This window comes from Salvelinus sp. IW2-2015, unplaced genomic scaffold, assembly GCF_002910315.2.
Source record: "Salvelinus sp. IW2-2015 unplaced genomic scaffold, ASM291031v2 Un_scaffold2313, whole genome shotgun sequence".
Taxonomy (NCBI): domain Eukaryota; kingdom Metazoa; phylum Chordata; class Actinopteri; order Salmoniformes; family Salmonidae; genus Salvelinus; species Salvelinus sp. IW2-2015.
In genome coordinates, this window is record NW_019943639.1 from 1 (window position 1) to 6,545 (window position 6,545).

Sequence of the window (6,545 nt, forward strand, 5' to 3'; positions counted from 1 at the left end):
ATTCTACCCGCCTCTAGAAGCAGCGCGTTACATTCTACCAGCCTCTAGAAGCAGCGTGTTACATTCTACCAGCCTCTAGAAGCAGCGTGTTACATTCTACCAGCCTCTAGAAGCAGCGTGTTACACTCTACCAGCCTCTAGAAGCAGCGTGTTACATTCTACCAGCCTCTAGAAGCAGCGTGTTACATTCTACCAGCCTCTAGAAGCAGCGTGTTACATTCTACCCACCTCTAGTGTAGGAGGTTCTCACCTGTCTGTGTTGGAGAGGTGAGGGAAGTGGGGGAGCCTGTGAGGGAAGTGGGGGAGCCTGGCACAGGGATCTCAAACGCACACAGGAAGCCGTTCACTGACAGACGCACCTTCTGGTTATCCTGAGGGAAGTTCTACAGCACAAAAACACGATTACTACTGTAGCTTCTCTCTGTATTGGGCTAGTGTGTGTGTGTGTGTGTGTGTGTGTGTGTGTGTGTGTGTGTGTGTGTACCTTGATGTTGGAGCTGTGGACCTCAGCCAGTAGTATCTGTTCTGGTTTCAGACTACACAGCTCACTCAGCTGTTTCTTCAGACCGGTGTACTTGTCATCCATGTTGAGCCTCAGGCCGAACCGTACAGGGGTAGAACCATCCAGCATAATGACTGAGACAGACAGACGAGACAGACAGACAGGGGAAATGCAGTCACTTCAGGAAGTGAATAGAAATATGCATATTTCCCATTGAACATTATTGTCTTTGAGGAAATGATTTGCTAAAAATTATATCTGGGAAAACGGGCCATTGGCTGCCGCTTGGCTTCTATCAAGGACCTGCACCATTCTCAGGTTTATTTCTTTAATCTTTATTWAACTAGGCAAGTCAGTTAAGAACAAATGGTTATTTACAATGACGGTCTAGGAACAGTGGGTTAACTGCCTTGTTCAGGGGCAGAACGACAGATTTTTACCTTGTCAGCTCGGGGATTCGATCTTGCAACCTTTCGGTTACTAGTCCAACGCTCTAACCACTAGGCCACCTACCTCTAACCACTAGGCTACCCCGCCGCCTCTAACCACTAGGCTACCCCATCAAAACATTCCCAGTCTCCAAGTCCTTGACGTAGGTAAAACAGCTCGTGGTTATGGTGAAGAATGTCGAAGAACAGACGCAGAAGCTAACAGGCGGCCTCACACACAGAAAGATTAAAATCAGTAACAACCGGTTGTCAAGAACAGCATACTCGGAACACAACTCTGGTTCGTTCTTTGTCCGGACCTATGATCAGGACGACCACACTGTTGCTACCAGGGTCCTATCGACTATCAAACAGAACACCGAGTGGCTTCAACGTCACTCCGAACCCAATCACTTGCACGGTGCATGATTAAAAACATTCTGGTCGCCTGGTAACAACATCTGTGGCTCCAAATTTTACTGTAATTTCCTCAGAGTCCAGAGGCCTGTCATCCCCAGAACCTGTGCAGTTCCCAGACTTCAGGAGTCCCCCACGGACGCTGGTCTCGCCCAGACATGGTAGTCCCCCAGACCTGTCAGTCCCCTCAGGCCGTTCAGATGTCCGCACTCACAGCCGTGGCTCAAACCCCAGACTGGTTCAGTCATCCCCCAACCGTGTGTCATCCCCCAACTGGTCGTCCCCCCAGGACCTCAGACCCAATATCACAAAGATGAGATTGTACCAGTTACATATGCTGTTAATTTACCCGCCATTCTAAGTCTTGTTCAGCTGCAGACTGCTGATGTGCATCGGCTGTCAACATTTTACCAACATCCCTTAACATTTCCGTGCAACCTTTAAAGGCCCCAAATAATCAAGGATTTCTATGCAAAAGTGGGGGTTCCAAAACCCATTTAGTAGATTTTGTGTTGTGGTACCTATAAACACATAATTAAGGTAAAAGAAAACCACAAAAACCACTTCCACTCTTCTAATTAAAGTTATATACTGGTGGTAACCATCCCAATCTTCCATATGGGCTGGAGATGTAGACCCCGAATAAAAGGTTGGGCTGTCCCGGTGAATGTGTGTACGTGTCTCCTGTTGTCACCTCTCTCTGTGGTCTCTCCGCAGTCTTCATTTCCAGTACTCTCGATTGCCTGGTTTGAGATTCATACCAGTGCTCTACCTATGCCAATGGCTGTTGTCCACATGTGTGGCCAGCCTCCTGTGCGTTTGTATCTCACAGTGGTGAAGTGATTGTCTGGATAATTACAGACCGACGATGTCAGGAGTAGTCCCTTTTCTAAACAGTAGTTGGTTACCCGATGCCGGATGGACCTTAGCAATGTAAGATAGTGTAGGGGTCATGGGAGCGACCAGGGATCAGTCAAAAAAGGGTTTCTTCAACAACGGTGTTTAATTACAGCTCTTCTCCAAGTCTTTGGTCTTAAGACCACTCGGTCGTATCTACCAAGTAGGGTCCACGACGATGTCTAGCCCGCCTCTACAAGACACTTGGCTTAAACTCCTAGACGCCTCTATAAGCAGCCGTTACATTTATCGGACCCGCCTCTAAAAGCAGCCGGTTACATTCTACCTAGCCTCTACAAGCGCGGGGGGCGCGCTTACATCAACCCCCCGCCTTACAAGCAGCGTACTTACTATCTACCCGCGCCTCTACAAATGCAGCCGCTTACATTCGACCCGCCTCTACAAGCAGCGCGCAGTAACACTTCTACCCGCCCGACAGCGCTCTTTACCAAGCAGCGCGCGTTACATTTCATACCCCCTACCAGCACGCGGCTGTCTACATTCGACTACCGCTCTACATAGCACCGGGCGTTGTTACATTTACCCGCCTCTACAAGCACGCGCGTTACTATCTACCCGCCTCTACAAGCACACGCGTTACATCTCATCCCGCATCTACATCAGCAGGCGCGCGTTACATTCTACCCGCACCTACAAGCAGGCGGCGTTACATTAGCTACCCGCTTACAAGCAGCTCGCGCCGTATACATTCTATCACCGCGCTCTACAGAGCAGCGCGCGTATCATTCTACCCGCTCTCAAAGCAGCGCGCTGTTACATTCTACCCGTCTAACAAGCAGCGCGGACTTACTTCTCCCGTCCTCTATCCAGCAGCGCGCGTTACATTCTACCCGCTCTACAAGCAGCGCGCTACATCTACCCCGCTCTACAAGAACAGGTCGCTCACTATCTAAACCGCGCTTCTACAAGCAGCGCGACGTACATTCTACCCCGCCTGCTACAACACCGCGCGCGTTACATTCGTCACCCGCGTCTCTACAGAAGCAGCGCGCCGTTACATATCTAACCCGCCTCTACAACATCGCCGCTGCGTTAATTCTACCCGCCTCTACAAGCCAGCTGCGCTTTACAATTCTACCCGCCCTCTACAAGCGCGCCTAACACTTCACCGCCTCTCCAAGAGGGCCGGCGTTACATTCTACCCGCCTCTAGCAAGCAGCGCCGCGTTACTCTAACCCGCCTAAACAACAAGCCTGCGCGTACATTCTACCCGCCATCTACCAGCGAGCGCGCTTACATTCTACCCCCAACGCCTCTATTAACAGCGCTGTCTACCAAAGCCGATTCTATCTACCCGCCTCTAAAGCAGCGCGTTACTCTCCACCTTCCTAGAAGCACGCTGTACACTCTAGCCAGCCTCTAGAAAGCGCGTGTTACATCTCTACCAGCCTCTAGTAACAGCTTATTAACAATTCTTACCCCTCTAGAGCAGCTGTGTATACATACTCAACCCCGCCTTCTAGAAGCAGCGCGTTACTTCACCGCGCCTCTAAGAGTCAGCGTGTTACATTCTTACTCACCTCTAGAGCAGAGTGTTACATCTTTCACTCCTAAAGCAGCTTTCATTTTAAAGCCTCTAAGCAGCGATGTCTCTACCACCTCTAAAGACTGTTTACACATTAACAGCCTCTAGAAGCAGCGTGTACATTCCTAGCCAGCTCTAAAGCAGCTTTGTTACATCTACCGCCTCTAGAAGCAGCGTTTTACATTCTACCTCAGCACTTTACTTCCAGCCTTCTAGAAGCAGCGTTTACATTCTACCCCTCTAGAAGCAGCGCGTAGCACTCTAGCCAGCCTCCTGAACCAGCGTGTTAACATTCTACCAGCCTCTAGAACTAAGCGTTTACGTTCTACCAGCCCTAGAAGCAGGTGTTACACCTCCTACCTCAGCGCACTGTTAGTCTAGCAGCATCTGAGCAGCTAGTGTACAGTTCTACCAGCCTCTATGAAGCAGCCATGTGTTACATACAGCCCTATCTACGTTACTCTCCAACCTCTAATGTAGAGGTTCTCACCTGTCTGTGTGAGAGAAGTGAGGGAAGTGGGACGAGCCTGTGAGGATAGTGGGGAGCCCTGGCACATGACTCAACCACACAAAAGCCGTTCACTGACAGACCGCACTTCTCTTGTGTTATCGCGCTGAGGGAAGTTCTCACACAATAACACGATTTAATCTGTACGCTTCTCTCTGTATGAGGCTAGTGTGTGTTGGGTGTTGGTGTGTTGAATGTTGTGCTGTGCGTGTGTGACTGTAACCTTCATGTTGACTGTCGGGCTCACGCAGTATATTCTCTTCGTTCAGACTACACAGCGTCACTCAGCTCGTTGTCTCAGACTCTGTATTTCATCATTGTGAGCCTCAAGGACCCGAACCCGTTACAGGGTGTAAAACCAATCCTAGCATAATACTGAGACAGACAGGACGAGACAGACAGACAGGGAAATCGCAGTCACTTCAGGGAAGTGATAGAAATATCAATAGTTTCCATTCATTAACTTCAGTCTTGAGAAACTGAATTTGTAATAATTAATACTGGGAAAAACGGCCCAATTGCTGCCGCCCTTCTTATCAAGACCTGCACCATTCTCAGGTTTAATTTCTTTATCTTTATTAAACTATGGCAAGTCAGTTAGAAACCAAAATGGTTATTTACAATTGTACGTCTAAACAAGTGAGGTTAACTGCCTGTTCAGGGCGCGAACGACAGAGTTTTTACCTATGCCGATCGGGTATTCTCTCTTGCAACTTTCGGCTTACTAGGCACTCGACCAACTAGCACCTCTCTAACCAACTACCGGCTACTGCAGATTACCTCTACGCCGTCACGCTTACCCCAGGCCTTATCCTACCCCCTAGGCTACCCAGCCTCCAAACACTACCCCCGCCGTCTAACACAGGCTACCCCGCCGCCTCTAACCACTAGCTACCCCGCCGCCTCTAAACCAACAGCGCTACCCCGCCCTCTAACCACTAGGCTACCCGCCGCCGCCTCTAACACTAGGCTACCCTCGCCGCCTCTAACCACTAGCTACCCCGCCGCCTCTAACCACTAGGCTACTAGCGCCGCCTCTAACCACTTAAGCACAGCTACCCGCCTGCCTCTAACCACTAGGCTACCCGCCTCCCTAACCACTAGGCCTACCCCGCCTCCTTTAACCATCCAGGCTACCCGCCTCCTCTACCACCAGGCTACCCCGCCTCCTCTAACACCTCACCACCGCCTCCTCTAACCACGAGGCTACCCCGCCTCCTCTAACACCAGGCTACCCCGCCTCTCTAACCACCAGGGCTACCCCCGCCTCCTCTAACACCAGCCGCCTCCTCCCGGATACCCCCCCTCCTCTAACCACTAGAATACCCGCCTCCTCTAACCACCAGGCTACGCCGTCCTAACCCGCTACCCCCCTCATAACCACCAGGCTACCCCGCCCTCCTCTAACCACCAGCACCCCGCCTCCTACACCACCAGGCACCCCCTCTCTAACCCTAGGCTACCCGCTCCTCTAACCACTAGCTACCCGCCTATCCACCACTAGGCTACCCCCTCCTCTAACCATAGGTACCCGCCTCTAACCACTAGGCTACCCGCCTTCACCACTAGGCTACCCGCCTCTAACCACAGGCTTACCCGCCTCTAACCACTAGGCTACCCCCTCTAACCACTAGGCTACCCCGCCTCTAACCACTAGGCTACCTCTAACCACTAGGCTACCCGCCTCTAACCACTAGGCACCCGCCTCTACACTGCACGCCTCTACACTAGGCTACCCGCCTCTAACCACTACTACCGCCTCTACACTAGCTACCTGTAACCACTAGGTACCACGCCTCTAACCACTAGGCTACCTGCCTCTAACCACTAGCTACCTGCCTCTACCCTGCCTACTGCTTAACCACTAGCTACTCTAACCATAGGCTACCTGCCTTAACCACTAGGCTACTCTGCTCTAACCACTAGGCTACCTGCCTCTGACTACCCTGACGCTGCCACCAGGTAAGGAAGTGTGCAGGAAGAATCATAATAAAAAATTAAAAAAACTCCTCTGGCAAACGGTTCAGGCTCAATTAAGACCAAAACACAAAAGCCATCCGGAAATCATGTCCACAGAGATCAAACCCCCCCACCCTTTCCAGGACCTCTCCCCCCCTCCCTTTCCAGAGACCTGCCCCCCCCCTTTCCAGAGACCTGCCCCCCCCCCCCATCAGGGTATTGACCCCAGGTTTCACCAGTGATCTCCAGGTGCATGGACTGTCCATGGGGAGGGGTAAAGACAGAAGT

At 51.4% G+C, this 6,545-nt stretch overlaps 1 pseudogene; it reads right to left on the reverse strand.

The window, feature by feature from the left end:
- Positions 1-250: 250 nt before the first annotated feature.
- Positions 251-6,545, reverse strand: part of LOC112073597 (ubiquitin carboxyl-terminal hydrolase 32-like) — a 41,041-nt pseudogene continuing 34,746 nt past the window's right edge.